At 47.6% G+C, this 16,260-nt stretch overlaps 2 pseudogenes; both read left to right on the forward strand.

Moving 5' to 3' along the window:
• Positions 1 to 5,695: 5,695 nt before the first annotated feature.
• LOC143947286 (5S ribosomal RNA) lies at positions 5,696 to 5,814 on the forward strand (annotated as a pseudogene).
• A 109-nt stretch (positions 5,815 to 5,923) lies between these two features.
• On the forward strand, positions 5,924 to 6,042 carry LOC143948599 (5S ribosomal RNA; annotated as a pseudogene).
• The last annotated feature ends 10,218 nt before the right edge of the window (positions 6,043 to 16,260 follow it).

Raw genomic sequence — 16,260 nt, forward strand, 5'->3', positions numbered from 1 at the left:
TATATAGAAGACTACAGCATACAGAAGAGATGCTAGAGTAAACAGTGAGGCTGGGGTACACAGAGAGGCTAGTTTAAAGAGAGGCTAATATATACAAATATGTTAGTGTATATAGAGAGGTTAGAGTGTATACAGAAAGGACAGTGCATATAGAGAAACTAGTGTATACAGAAGACAGGCTTGGGTATACATCAAAGCTGACAGTGTATACAGAAGACTGGGTAGTGCATACAGATAGTCTAGTGGGTAAAGAAGACAGGCTGGTGTATTCTAGCTAGTTTTTACAGTCTAGTGTATACAGAAGACAGGCTGTACAGAAAAGCTAGTATATATAGAAGACTACAGCATACAGAAGAAAGGCTAGTGAATACAGAATACAGACTCGTGTATGCAGATAAGCTTGAGTATACAGAGATGCTAGAGTAAACAGTGAGGCTGGGGTACACAGAGAGGCTAGTTTAAAGAGAGGCTAGTATATACAAAGATGTTAGTGTATATAGAGAGGTTAGTGTATAGAGAGAGTCGAGTGTATACAGATAGGACAGTGCATATAGAGAGACTAGTGTATACAGAAGACAGGCTTGGGTATACATCCAAGCTGACAGTGTATACAGAAGACTGGGTAGTGTATACAGATAGTCTAGTGGGTACAGAAGACAGGCTGGTGTATTCTAGCTAGTTTTTACAGTCTGGTGTATACAGAAGACAGGCTGTGGTATACAGAGGGTTTAGTGTATTCAGAGAGTCTAGTGTATACAGTTGGCGAGTGTATACATAAGACTGACTAGTTTACACAGTGTTTACAGAGATGCAAGGGTGTACAGCGAAGCTGGTATATATAGAAGACTACAGCATACAGAAGAAAGGCTAGTGAATACAGAATACAGACTTGTGTATGTTAATAGGCTTGAGTATACAGAGATGCTAGAGTAAACAGTGAGGCTTGGGTACACAGAGAGGCTAGTTTAAAGAGAGGCTAGTATATACAAAGATGTTAGTGTATATCGAGAGGTTAGTGTATAGAGAGGGTAGAGTGTATACAGAAAGGACAGTGCATATAGAGAAACTAGTGTATACAGAAGACAGGCTTGGGTATACATCAAAGCTGACAGTGTATACAGAAGACTGGGTAGTGCATACAGATAGTCTAGTGGGTAAAGAAGACAGGCTGGTGTATTCTAGCTAGTTTTTACAGTCCAGTGTATACAGAAGACAGGCTGTGTTACTCAGAGATTTAGTGTATTCAGAGAGTCTAGTGTATACAGTTGGCGAGTGTATACATAAGACTGGCTAGTTTACACAGTGTTTACAGAGATGCAAAGGTTTACAGAGAAGCTAGTATATATAGAAGACTACAGCATACAGAAGAAAGGCTAGTGAATACAGAATAAAGGCTGGCTTTTGCGGAGAGGCTAGTTTTTTCAGAACACTATCTAGGGTATACAGAGAGGCTAGATTATACAGAGAGGCTAGTGCATAGAGTGAAGCTATTGTATATAGAAGCCTGGTTAGTGTATACAGAGAAGCTAGTGTGTACAGAAGAAAGGCTAGACAGGCTATAAAGAGAGATAAGTGTTTACAGAAGACAGTTTGGGGTATACAGAGATGCTAGTTTTTACAGAGAGACTAATGTATACAGAAGAGAGGCTAGGGCATACAGAAGCCAGAAGACGGGCTAGTGTATTCAGACCTAGGCAAGTGTCTATCGAAGACAGGCTATTGTATGCAGAAGACCGGCTAGTGTAAACATGCTGTTGTATATAGAGAGGCTAGTGAATTTAGAGGGTAGGCTAAGTGATAACAGAGGACAATCTGGGCTATACAGAGACATTTCATCATTTCATCTAGCTCACATCTCTAATGGAGTTTGTCTCATTGCCATGTTATGTCTTTTCATTCTTATGCTAAATATAGATTATACTCACTACACGATTTTAATCATCCACATCAAGCATGCAATAAAACTATCATACATCAAAATGAATCATGTACTCTTTTGCTCTATTTTGCATATTTGTAATTCTCCACATCAACTGTCACATTGAGTATGTGACAGTCCTGACACACCATCCTGACTTATTTTGCTTTATTTCTTAAAACTTTTTTACTACCTCAAAATCCGGTTAAATCTATTCACTTCGATGAGTTATACCGCTAATTGTACGGTAATGCAAAATGTTCACAAAACCATTCATTTGCTACTAGACATGCTGCACATACTAAGAGTAATGTAACTATCGCTCGCTAACGATGTAAACAGTTTTATTTCTTTTCTGACATTAACCGAGTATCTCTGACATTAACTGAGTATCTCTCTGCACTATGATCTTAATAATAATAATAATAATAGGATTGTGTAATGCAAAGATCAACTAGTCTAATATAAGCTTTCTCATTGGTACCGGCATATCCTTTAAATTTAGACTAACGTAACTATTTCTCTGCCATTTTCAAGCTAAGCTTTCAATCTCTTACCGTTGAACAGCGATACTTCCTCCCTGCAATATTATGCCATTTAAATGTCCTATTTGTCGCTTATATTATACAACTCTCTGAAAAGCATATATGTAGACAATTAAACTAGTCTTACATCTTAATAAAACAGTTTTTTTGCTCAACCAGTATCTCAGAACATAAGCAAATAAACGTTTCCACTGTTTGACTCTTTTTCTGTATTACTTATTTTTCTCCACCTTAACTGTCACCAGTGGCGTAACTAGAACCTTCAGGGCCCCGATGCAAGAAACAATGAAGGGCCCCCCTGAACCCCATCCAGGGCCCTTCCCTCCGAGTCTGGCGGTTGAACTCCAGGGCGTGGTCACAGGTATGACCTTTGTGAGCCCTGTAGTTCCACCACTGGTATCAGTAGTTTTGTTTTTATAATTTTTTTTAAATTTTTAGGTGCCCCATTGGGGGACTGTCCCTAGGCAGGATGGGGTCCCCGTCCCCAGAAGAGATGAGGCCTTTTTCTCCAGGGCAGATGAAGTTACTGCCCCCAGGTGAGAAGGGGTCCCAGTCCCCAGGGGAGGTGGGGGTCCCTGTCCCCACGTAAGAAGGGGTCCCTGTCCCCAGGGGGAGAGGGAGGGGGTATATAATGGTGTGTGGGGGATGGGGTCCTCTCACTCACCATGACCAAGCTGTAGGCCGCGCACTCATCCATGCTGGCCTGGGCTCCATCCAGTGTGCTGGATGGGCGATCAGCATATCGCCCAGAAAGACCTTTCATCAACTGTGTATGACGGGGGAGGAGGGAGGCTGGCAGACAAGCCTGCAGTGTCCTCCGGGGAGCTGGCTCTCATAGGGCTGCACTGCATCTGTGTGCTTAAAGTTTGTTTACCCGGGAGAAGTATGCAGTGCAGTGTGGGCCGGACTCGGGGGGGGCGGGACTCTGGCTGGGGAGAACAGACATCAGACTGAGCGGCAATGCATGGAGCAGGATAGGGGTACTCTGAGGAGCCGGCTGAGGACACAGGTCATGCGGGGAATGCACCACTAAAGAGCAGCCAGTGCGATAGTCGAGCATGGAGCTCTGCTAGTCACCCTCCACCTCCAGCCACCCGTGTGCATGGTGCACTGGTACCCCTAGCTGCCTATGCTGCTGCTGGCCATATGTAGAGGGGGCTGCATGGGCCCCCTGCATCACAGGGCCCGGTTGCGGTCGCGACTGCTACACCCCCTATAGTTACGCCCCTGACCCCTGCCCTACACCTGATAGATGTTATAGGTTTGTAAGAGGTGGGTACTGGGGGGTAGGTTTGGGTGGGCCTAAAAATCATATAAATCATGGCTCCTGTATATCCTGGATCAGGGATAAGGCTAGTAAGGGGGTATCACTTGATAAATTGACCACCCAATGCCTGCAATATTGTAAGGTAGTGAACGGGCCCCTGCTTTCATGGTAGTATGATGTTTAGTAAAGTATATAGAATTACTAGCTCCTCTATGATGATATGAGGTCTGCAATATGAAGAATAGTTCATATAAGGCATAGAGGTAAGCGCCAATATAAATGTCGCAGCAGGGCACAAGATCGGATCAGTCACTAAAATATACCAAGTGCTCCGTTCGATGTATACTTTACCGATAGGTGTCTCGGGTTCTTCTGGGCGCTCATTCGGCCGTGGTAGTGTTCAGTTAGAGAGTAAAAGGCTACAACTATATGGGATCCGAGCAGGTCTGGTGTCTAGTCGAGTGCGTGCGTTGAATGCTCTCTCGTCTGACGGGTTGGAGGCCCAGGACTGTTCCAGGTAGAAATCATGGTGGTAACCGGAGTCAGGGATATTGAAGCTAGTGTAAGTGTCTGTAGTCTTTCAAGGCAGGTGAGTAAGGGAATGGTCCATATGCATGGCAGAGGAAAGGAGAGCGGCACTAGGCAGGGTATGAAGCATGTAGGCTAATCCACCGTCGCATGGGGGTCCCAGAGCTCTCGTGAGGCGACAGGTCTAGCGGTCCCTGCGTGCTCTGCGAGGTAGCGGGACCGAAGTCGGGCTCGTCGGTGTGTGGCGGGGTCGGTGTCCCCCAAGTGGTCTGAAGGTGGATGGCAACCTATGTCTGCGAGATCTGGACAGTTGAGTTTCCATGAGATCTTCAGTGCTCCGGGTGTTGGGTGAAATGTGGACCTGAAAATCAGGCTTGCAGAGCGAACAGAAACTTCCAGCGATAGCGGATGTCTCTCTGCCTCAGCACGTCAAGTAATGGGTGCAAGTCTCTTCGATGTTTCAGCGTGATCGCCGAAAGATCCTGATATATCTGGATCAAATGGCCTTCAAATGTCAGGTTCAGATTGCTCCTAGTTTTTTTAAGAACCTCTTCTTTGAGGGTATAGTCGTTAACATAACAGATGACCTCCCGTGGGGGATCAGAATCTTTGCCCTTAGGCCTAAAGGCTCTATGTATCCTCTCCATAGCTATAGGTGTACCGGAGGTTCAGACTAGCAGCTGGCTGAATAGGGATGTGACCGCTGGGAGGATTTGCTCGGGCTCCATCGACTCCGGGAGGCCTCTAAACCTCAGATTGTGTCTTCGTCCCCTATTGTCGATATCTTCGACATGGCGCTGGAGGTCTCTGAGCTGCCAGGTGTGTGTGTCGACTTTGCCTTGAGCCATCTGCAATTAATGCTGTTGTTGCGCCGCCATTAGCTCCATGGAGTTTACTCTCCCTGTGATTGCTTGTATCTCGTGGCGGAAGTCTGAGATGGCGGTGGTTAGAGTGCTCTTTATATCAGCCCTCAGTCCTCAGGTCGTGGATATTTAGTTGTTGGTGATGGGGAGATGGACTGTCTGCCATAGTGTGCTGTGGATCAGTCGGCGTCAGGGTAATCCCGATGTGGTTGGTGGTGGGAGAACAGGCCGCCATGTCGGCCCCCTGGTTCCTGAAAAGATGCGGTATTCTCTTGGTATTACGGGATCCCAGGTCCCTTGGTGAGCGGGATCTAGATGCAGAGGGTCCGCTTGAGGAGGTCCCCATGATGTGACAGTGTTTTTCAGGTAAAATCCTCGGTGATCGATCTTTTTTAGGCTGAGGTAAGACGGAGCAAAAAGCTTAAGCAGCCATCCTCTCTCTAGGCAAGCCACGCCCTCCCGGCTTTTTTTAAAATATGTTGTTGACGTTGACGACCTGTTTTATTTTTCTGCTTGTTTGCCGAGGTGACCATCTTGGCGTTTGTCAAGAGGGTTGAGAGTGGCCAGCAAGATTGCCTACGGCCACATCATCCTGGATACACCCGATCTTGTCTGATCTTAAATGCTAAGCAGGGTCAGGCCTGGTTAGTACCTGGATGGGAGACCCCCTGGGAATACCAGGTGCCGTAGGCTTTTTTTTTAATATGTTGTTGGCGTCGACGACCTGTTTTATTTTTCTGCTTGTTTGCCGAGGTGACCATCTTGGCGTTTGTCAAGAGGGTTGAGAGTGGCCAGCAAGACTGCCTATGGCTACATCACCCTAAATGCGCCCGATCTCGTCTGATCTTGTATGCTAAGCAGGATCAGGCCTGGTTAGTACTTGGATGGGAGACTGCCTGGGAATACCAGGTGCCGTAGGCTTTTTTTTTATTTGTGCTTGGAGACTCTTATAACAATGATGAAATGGGAATGACAGATACTGAAAGAAAGTGACCTGAAGTTGTGCCGTGGTCACGTGGTCAGTATGCCTAAAAGGGGGCATTCCCAAGTAGTACTAAAAAAGAAAAGGGGATACAAAGAAAAAGGGGGAACGAGAGGGTGGGACAACCTCCGGAAACATCCAACAGGGCAGGGAGGAACCGAGGCCGTCTTATAACGGCGAGGCTCCTCCCACAAATGACAGATACCTTCATTTTTTAAGAAGGTAGAACAGATAGTGAACACCTTTATATGGGCCGGGGCAACCCCAAGAATAGCACAAACTACCCTCCAATTGCCCCTGTCACTTGGGGGTCTAGCCCTTCCCTGTCTGAAGGAATATTATTGGGCAGCGGTACTGGTTACGGTGCGGTGGTGGTTCATGCAGCTCCGCTCCAACCCGTCTGTTAATCTGGAGGCGGCAATTTTAGGCTCCTATCCTGCATTGAGTAACTTAGTCTTTAGAGGGCCGAAGGCTCACCCTGAGGTCACTACCCCTATGCGAACTACGCTTCGGGTTTGGAATCAGGTTACAACTCGATTGAACACGCCCGCCGCACTGTCGCCATACACCCCACTGTGGGAAAACCCAAAGTTGAAACACCTCAGCTCGGTCCCGGACCCTGCCCTTTGGGCTAGGTATGGTGTCACAACTCTGCAACAGGTGATGCCGAGGGGATCCCTTATCCCCTTTGATTCCCTTAGAGAAGAATACCAATTCCCCTCCAGAATGATTTTTCGCTACATACAATTACGCCACACACTGAGAGCACAATTTCCTTCAGGAGTAATCTTACACTCCCACATTGTCAAGAAATTTCTCATGGCCCAGGAGGCGGATCGTGTCCTCTCCTCTCTTTATCTTAGGATCTCGACGGGGTCAGCCAGGGGGGGACCTAGCCTCTTCCAGAAATGGCAGGAGGACCTCCCCACCCTGGAGACTGATGATTGGGAAGAGGGGATACAACAATATTTGCCATTGATGATATCAGCTAAGGACAGGTACATACGGTTGAAATTTATTCATAGGGCATACTATACCCCGCAACGCCTTTCCAGAATATACCCGGGATACTCGGATAGATGCCCGAAGTGTACCACTTTATACATGTGGTGTGGGAGTGCCCGGTTATAAGACGATTTTGGGAAGGTGTGGTGCGGGAGATCAACGAAGTTGGGGACCTCTCGTTGGGGTTAGATCCGGTAGTTTTACTGCTGGGCGTGTGTGACAGGGTGGCGCCAAATACATATAAACAGCTGTTTGTGTTTTATACGGCGTTCTATGCCAGAAAGACTATTCTTATGCAGTGGAAGAAATCAGACCCACCTAGTGTAGCCCACTGGAAATCCCTGATTGATTCTGCCCTCCAGCTGTACAAGGTACAAAGTTTACTAAGATCTGGGGATGTTGGGTGCAAGAGAGAAGCGCACTATGAGACACAGGGCTGACCTGTATTGATGCGTTGGTCCCCTCACCCCGACCTACTGTAGATGGTTAGGTGCTGTATTATGATCAAATGGCCTGACCCTTTATAGCAGCCAAATTAAGGAGTTGTCCCCTACGAATACTGGGATAAGTGCAGTGCGGATATGTTTTGTGGAATATGACTGCTAAATCTGAATGTACGCTATACTACATAGCTTGATTCTGCTCTGATCCTTTTTTTTTCTTTTTTTTTGTGCTTGTTACATTGTATTTTATTTTTTATATGTAAAAAATATGATGTGATGCATTGCTGTATCCGTTAAGAGACCAATAAAAATGTTTCTGTTAAAAAAAAAAATAATGCATGCCAATCAGTGATGCTCATTGTGGGCACTGATTGGCATACATCGTGGGCACTGATTGGAATCCCTGGTGGTCTAGGGTGGCATACCTGCTGCTGGGCATCCCTGGTGGTCTGTTGGAGTCCCTGGTGGTCCAGTGTGCAGCACAGACCCCCCCTCTCAGAGGAGCAGCCGATCGGCTCTCCTCTACTGGCGTCTGACAGACGCGAGTGAGGAACAGCCAATCACCGGCTCTTCCTATTTACACTGTGATCAGCCATCATTGGATCAGACTGACACCCCGCAACAATGATCGCCGTGATGCGCACCCCCGGGGGCGCGCAGCGGCTCAAAATCCTGAGGACGGTCTATGACGTCCAGTCAGGATTTTGAAACCACTCTGCCGCCGTCATTTGACAATGGGCGGGTGGCAAGTGGTTAAAGCGGAGGTCCACCCTAAAATGGACCTCCGCTCATCGGAATCCCCCCCCCCCCTCCGGCGCCACAATCGGCACCTTTCAGGGGGGAGGGGGGTGCAGTTACCTGGATAATCCAGGTAACTGCACCCACTTCCGGGCTAGCTCTCTGCGGAACGAGCGTAGGTTACGCCCCCGTTCCGCAAGCGCCCGCCCCCTTCAGCAAGTGCCCCGCTGCCTGCTGGGAAACACACAGCTCCCAGAGGCAGCGGGGACCGTCCGGATTGCGCCGCGCGGCTCGCGCATGCGCAGTAGGGAACCGGGAAATGAAGCCGAAAGGCTCCATTTCCTGATTCCCATACCCAAGATGGCAGCGGGACCCGGCAGCCGAGCGAGCGATCGGCTTCGGGTGCCGACATCGCGGGCGCGCTGGACAGGTAAGTGTCACTATTTAAAAGTCAGCAGCTGCAGTATTTGTAGCTGCTGGCTTTTAAAAAAAAAAAAAAAACGCGGAGTCCCGGTGGACTCCCGCTTTAATGTGGACTAGAATATAAGTGTCTTAAATATCGTATATTGTATATAACATCCAACGTTAATCAAGGATCAATAAAAGTCCAAAAATTTTGCAAAACTGTATATCTCTTGTGTCCATAAAGTGCAGAGTGCAAAAAAAATCCAAAAAATATGTGCAAATAATGCAAAAAAAAAAAAATATGTATATGCAAAAAACTGTGGAAAAAACTGAGCAAAGCAAAGCTGTTTTATATATGCCAAATAAGGCTACCAGCTATATAAATAATGTGCTCAGTCAATATGTATCAGTTCACAGGAACCATGAGGTAGATCAAAAACAGATTATAGGTGAGTCACCTATAATCTGTTTTTGATCTACCTCATGGTTCCTGTGAACTGATACATATTGACTATTTATTGGTGACCTGCTACTCAGGTAAAGTGAAAACACACAGATTTCAATAGGTGTTGTCTTAAATTCAGTGACTTGAGTCTTGCAGTATTTTTTGGTGACTCTGGTGTAGCACGACTCCCATTGTAAAATCACCAGCTAGGGGTACGTTTTGTCTTAATCTTTGAGACTTCTGATGTAGTGTTTTTGTTTTTTGACCCACCCCTCTCTCCTCCCTAGTTATCCTTGCTGCCTAAAAGCTTACTCCCCAGCACATCCCATCCACACCCGAGCATAGTGGAAATGCATGTTCCTGCTTCACTTTTTTTTGTGTTTTTCCCATGTAAACAAGCATCACTTGAATGGGCTGCCCTATAAGTGACAAACGCCCCAAAGTAGTTTAAAGAAACTTTTTGGTCATGGAGCATTGCGCGTTTTGGCAGCAAAACATTTCTGCATGTTTCCAAAAAGGCAACAAATGTGCATAGCGTGTGCGCTTCCATTTAGGCAGTGTCTGAATTATTATTATTATTATTCAGGATTTATATAGCGCCAACAGTTTGCGCAGCGCTTTACAATATGAGGGCAGACAGTACACTTACAATACAAATCAATACAGGAGGGATCAGAGGGCCCTGCTCGTTAGAGCTTACAATCTAGAAGGGAGAGTCAAGTTGAAACAAAAGGTAATAACTGTGGGGGGTGAGCTGATGGAGAAAATGAAAATACAGTTAGGTGTGGGTGGGGTAGGCTTCTCTGAAGAGAAGTGTATTCAGGGATCGTCTAAAAGCTAATAAAGTAGGAGATAAGCGGACAGATTGGGGTAGGGCATTCCATAGGATTGGGGAGGCTTTGGAAAAGTCCTGGAGGCAAGTATGGGAGGAGGTGATGAGGGAGCTAGAGAGCAGGAGGTCTTGAGAGGAACGAAGAGGACGAGTAGGTTGGTATTTAGAGACTAAGCTAGTGATGTAGCTGGGGGCAGAGTTGTGGATGGCTTTGTATGTAATTGTTAGTATTTTGAATTTAATTCTTTGGCTGAGTGGAAGCCAGTGGAGGGATTGACAGAGAGGAGTAGCAGACACCGAGTGATTGGTAAGGTGGATGAGTCTGGCAGCGGCATTCATAATGGATTGAAGAGGTGATAGACTATGTAGAGGTAAGCCAATGAGAAGGGAGTTGCAGTAGTCGAGGCGAGAGATGACCAGCGAGTGAATTAAGAGCTTTGTTGTCTCATTGGTTAGAAAGGGGCATATTTTGGAGACGTTGCGGAGGTTGAGGCGGCAGGATTTGGACAGTGATTGGATGTGTTGCTTGAAGGAGAGTTCAGAGTCCAGTACTACACCTAGAACCTTGGCATGAGGGGATGGGCTTATGGTTGTGCCATCAATTTTGACAGTGAGATCAGGGGAAGGGGCAGATGGGGGAGGAAAAATTATAAGTTTGGTTTTGGATAGATTGATTTTGAGGAAGTGGTGTGACATCCAGACTGATATATCTGATAGTAAATTAGTGATACGTGAGGAGACAGAGGGAGTGAGGTGAGGGGTAGAGAAATAGATTTGGGTGTCGTCAGCATAGAGGTGGTATTGGAAGCCGTGGGAGGCTATCAGTTGACCCAGGGAGGAGGTATAGATTGAAAATAGGAGTGGTCCAAGAACAGAACCTTGGGGGACCCCAACAGAGAAAGGAAGAGGAGAGGAGGAAGTAGAATTGTAAGAAACGCTAAAGGTGCGGTTGGATAAGTAGGAAGAGAACCATCGTAGAGTACAGTCACGGAGACCAAAGGTGTGGAGTTTTTTGAGAAGGAGGGGGTGGTCAACCGTATCAAAGGCAGCAGAGAGGTCCAGGAGGAGGAGTACAGAATAATGTCGATTGGTTTTGGCCGTTAGTAGATCGTTTGTTAGTTTTAGGAGAGCAGTTTCTGTGGAGTGTTGAGGACGAAATCCAGACTGAAGGGGATCAAGAAGGCTATTATCAGCGAGGTGGACGCTCAGTCGGTTGTAGACCAGACGTTCGAGTAGTTTGGATAAAAAGGGGAGCAAGGAGATGGGGCGTAGGTTGTTTGGATTGGATGGGTCCAGTGAGGGTTTTTTAAGTATGGGTTTGACAAGTGCATGTTTTAGAGAGTTGGAGACGATGCCAGAAGAGAGGGAGAGATTGAAGATGTGAGTTAGAGAGTGTAGCATAGAGTCAGAGGGTGAACGCAGCATTTGCGAGGGAACAGGATCCAGAGGGCAGGTGGTAAGGTGGACATTACCAAGTAGTTTAGCAACTTCGTTTATAGCGGTGGGGTTGAAAGAGGGAAGTAATGATTGTGCCTGTGGGCATGATGTGTAAAGCGTGGAGGGTATCAGAACAGTAGAAATCTCCACGCGAATTGTATCAATCTTCTGTTTGAAGTGATTAGCAATCTCCTGGGCAGTGAGTGAGTTGGCGGGTGGAGGCGGTGGAGGACGAAGTAGAGAGTTGAAAGTAGAGAAGAGTTGATGGGGACGGGATGATAGGTTGCTGATGAGTGATAAAATAGTTCTGCTTGGCAGAGAGGAGGCTAGAATTTTAATTTTGGAGGGCAGATTTATATTGGTTGAAATCTCTCTGAGACTTAGTCATGCTCATGAGCGCCTGTGGCGCAAGACCAAGTTTTTTCAGACTTCTAGTGGCATCTGTTTGCCAAGGTTGAAGGGGTCGGGGCTTGATTCTGTGTGTAGTGAGGGGGGCCAGTGAGTCCAGAGAGGCCAGAAGTGAAGTGTTGTAGACAGAAGTGGCTAGGTTGGTGCAGGATAGGGGTGAGATTTTGTCGTAGAGGTTGTCAATAGCAGAGTAGAGAAGAGAAGGCTTGAGATGACATAGGGGTACGTTTTGTCTTAATCTTTGAGACTTCTGATGTAGTGTTTTTGTTTTTTGACTCACCCCTCTCTCCTCCCTAGTTATCCTTGCTGCCTAAAAGCTTACTCCCCAGCACATCCCATCCACACCCGAGCATAGTGGAAATGCATGTTTCCTGCTTCACTTTTTTTTGTGTTTTTCCCATGTAAACAAGCATCACTTGAATGGGCTGCCCTATAAGCGACAAACGCCCCAAAGTAGTTTAAAGAAACTTTTTGGTCATGGAGCATTGCGCGTTTTGGCAGCAAAACCTTTCTGCATGTTTCCAAAAAGGCAACAAATGTGCATAGCGTATGCGCTTCCATTTAGGCAGTGTCTGAATCCATCTACACATTTCTGAACACGCAACCCACCCAGAAAATGCAGTTTGCTGTGCGGTTTGAAAACGCGCTGCAACGCCCACTGTTCTGCTTTGCGTTATTGAACTGTTGTATAACACTAGTCAGACAGATTAAAAATAACTCTGAAGTCAAGAAACACAAGACATCAGATCTGTATGTATTCTTTTTTCCAAATAACTTTGTAAAACTACAACATAAGCATAAACAAATGTGTCATTGCATTAAAACCATTATACAGCAGCCTCACTCTATCAGTGAAAGTACTCACGGACAATTCCACCATTAGCCCAGGAATAGTTAAGAGCTCTACTGCATTCAGTCAGCTTGGATCAAGGAGCAATCATGAAATTAAGGAAGTACAGTTCCAGCTTTCACTGTGAAGAAAATATCACTTCCTGTCAAGCTGTGGCAAAATAATAACTAACTCTGACCACTAGATGGCAGCAACGTGAAACCAACATTGCAGTATAATCTGTAACAGCACATAAAAAATATGGGCAGAACACTCTGTCTGGCATAATTTATTATGTCACTACCTAAATAACTACTGCTATGCAGAAAAAACATATAAACAGAAAAATGGAATCCTAGCTAGTCCAAGATCAAAACTGTCAGTTACAGGTCTGAGATAAATTCTGGCGGTCTCATTTTTCACAATCTTGACCTCCACCTTTCTAACCTTGCCATCCCTGCTTAGAGCATTAACAAGTCCTACGGGCCACTCATTCCTGCCCTCTTGGCTGTCCTTCAACATAACATCACCCACTTTTATATTTGGACGATCCTCAGTCCATTTCCTAAGGCGTTGCAGATTTGACAGATACTCTTTTCCATCTTTTCCAAAATATGTCTGCCAAGCATTGTACTTCCATTGTTTTGCATGAAATTGTGTTGTACTTATGGTTCCAGATGGAGCAGACAAAGAGTTCACCTTTTGAGCCAACAACATTGCTGGGTTAAGGGCCATAGGTGTATATCTGAGTCTGAGGACACAGGAACTATAGGCCTGGCAATAGCCGTAACCTCTGCCATAAAGGTGCGTAAAGTCTCATGGGTCAACTGAGCAGGTTTGATTTGTAGCAACATAGCATCCAAGATTCGACCTGGCAATACCTATAAGTCTCTCCCAGATGCCACCCATATGCCACCCATATGTGAGGAGTGTGGAGGATTAAAGACCAATGTACATCCTCTGTCTTGGAGAAAGTCTTGCAATTGTGATTCGCTGTCACAATTGTTAAGTTCTTTGCAGGCTCTCACTCCCCCCCTGTTCTACTCCCCCCCAGTGCTCTCCACTCCTCCCAGTGCTCTCCCCCCTGTTCTTTCCCCCTCAGTGCTCTTCACTCCCCCCAGTGCTCTCCCCCCGTTCTTCCCCCCCGTGCTCTCTACTCCCCCCAGTCCTCCCCCCTGTTCTTCCCCCCCAGTGCTCTTCACTCCCCCCCTGTTCTACCCCCGTGCTCTCCACTCCCCCTAGTGCTCTCCGCCCTTGTTTTCCCCCTCCCCCTTGTTCTTCCTCCCCCCAGTGCTCTCCCCCTGTTCTCCCCCCCAGTGCTCTCCACTCCCCCCAGTGCTCTCCCCCCTGTTCTCCCCTCAGTGCTCTCCACTCCCCCCAGTGCTCTCCTCCCTGTTCTTTCTCACCACCCCAGTGCTCTCCATCCCTCCATTCTCCCCACCCCTGTTCATTATGGCCCCCTGGTGCTCTCAAGCTCCACCCATCTCTCTCCAGTCCCCCCGTTCTCTCTACCCCCGTGCTCTCTACTCTTGTTCTTTTTGGCTCCCCCCAGCACTTTCCACTCCTCACCCCTGTACTCTCCACTCCCCCCTGCATTTTGCCCCCACCCATGTGCTCTCCAACCCTGCCAATGCTCTCCACCTCCCATAATGCTCTCCAATCCCCCGTGCTTTTCCCCCTGTTCTTTCTGGTCCCCACTGGTGCTCTCAAGCTCTCACCCCTACTCTTTGTACCCCCCCAGTACTCTCCAGCCCCGTGCTCTCCATCCCTGTTTTTCTGCCCCCCCCAGTGCTCTTCGCCACCCCACATTCTTAGCCCCCTCAGTGCTTTCAGCCCACCATGCTCTCCACCCCTGTTCTTTTTGGCCCCGCCAGTACTCTCAAGTTCCCCCCAGCACTCTCTGCTCCCCACCCCTGTGATCTCCACTACCCCCTGCTCTTTGCCCCCACCCATGTGTTCTCCAACCCCGCCAATACTCTCTGCTCCTCCTTCTCTCCACCTCCCACCCAGTACTTTCCACTTCCCCAGGACCAGAGGACAGGCTGACTGGGGCTGGAAAATGGGGACGGCTGAAGGTGCAGGTCTCCAGGGACCACTCCATCTCACAGCAAACAGATCCTCTGGAAGGAGCACTGTCCCCATCCAAAACGAGAACAGACCCTGCCTGCTGCTGGCCGTCATGGATATCCTGCTGGCATGCAAGGTACCGTACTGAGCATCAACAACACACCTTCCCACAGACAGGGACTGCAGACTGGGACATGGGGCACAGGAGGGGCTGCATTCATGGGCTCAGTAAGGCTGCATTCATGGGCACAGTAAAACTGCATTTGATGGGCACAGCGAGGCTGCAATAATGGGCACAGTGAGGCTGCAATGGTGGGCACGGTGAGGCCGCATTTGTGGGCACAGTGAGACTGCATTCACAGGCAGAGTAAAGCTGCATTTGGTGAGCACCCGTCCCCTTTACCTTAGTGTATTCTTTCTGTGGAAGGTGGTCCCCCCCCACGTTCTGAGTTCCTGGGGTCCCCCTTGATAATTGTCCACTTACTACTTTTAACTGGAATTTGCATATATATATATATAGAAAGGCCAGTATGGTGGCCTGAAATTATGGGTGGAGCCCGGTGGTATATAAGCAGCCGTTCGCCCATCCTTCCTCGTCGGTTCCAGTGCGCGATATCTGATACGTCAGATATCAAGGGCCGACTATCCAGACCAGACGCAGTGAGCCTGTTCGTCAGCTCCCGCGTTATTCGTCTCCAATTTTTTGACAAACCGTCTCTCATCCATCAGCATCCGTAGGTTTTCGCCGTCGGAGTGTCGTTGTACCCGTCGAATTTGTCGCTACGCCTCGGGCCGGCTGTCGCAGGTAGGGCTTCGGCACCCTCTTTTCATTATGTTTTCGATGTACCGTCATCATGCTTATACTCACGAGCCGCTCGGTCCTTTCATATCGAATGTTTTCGGTGGCCTCGTACGCATGTCACTATGTTCTACTTTCGATGTAGTCGTTATCATCATTCGACACGTTCGATTTTGCCACGTCAGGCGATTCATTCGCAGGTACGGCAGTCTAAATCGTTCGACTGCCCGAGCATTTCTATTTGTAGCGGTCGAATCGTTCGACTCACAGCCGACTGCTTGTTACGACAAGGCAAACAGTCCGCACGTTTCGCTTGGTCTACTCCAGTTCGAATATGTCTCTTCATTCATGCAATTGTGTTATGTGTCTCATTTGTCATCTCGTTTCATTCATTTCAGTCCCAGTCATTTCTACTGTCTCAAAATCATTTCTGTCACTAGTCGCGCTCCGGCGCGAATCCTGTCGCACCTCCGGTGCACCGATTCGCTTTGAAGTGCCCCAGGGTTCGGCCTCATTTCTGTACATGCTCCAGAGACTGAATCACTCGCAGGATCACGCACGGTCCCCGATTCTTGTCTTTGTCATGGCATACCATTTCTGTCACTTATTACGCTCCAAATCGAGTCTTGTCGCATTTCTCTATGCACTGATTCGTCCTGGTGCGCCCAGCTGCTACGCCTCATTTCGGTACATGCCCCAGAGACGGATTCTCTTGTAAACCTACAGATCAGTCCTTGAATCCTGTCTCT

This window comes from Lithobates pipiens, unplaced genomic scaffold, assembly GCF_037356315.1.
Source record: "Lithobates pipiens isolate NorthernLeopardFrog02 unplaced genomic scaffold, aLitPip1_a1.2 Scaffold_30, whole genome shotgun sequence".
In the NCBI taxonomy this organism is placed as follows: Eukaryota; Metazoa; Chordata; class Amphibia; order Anura; family Ranidae; genus Lithobates; species Lithobates pipiens.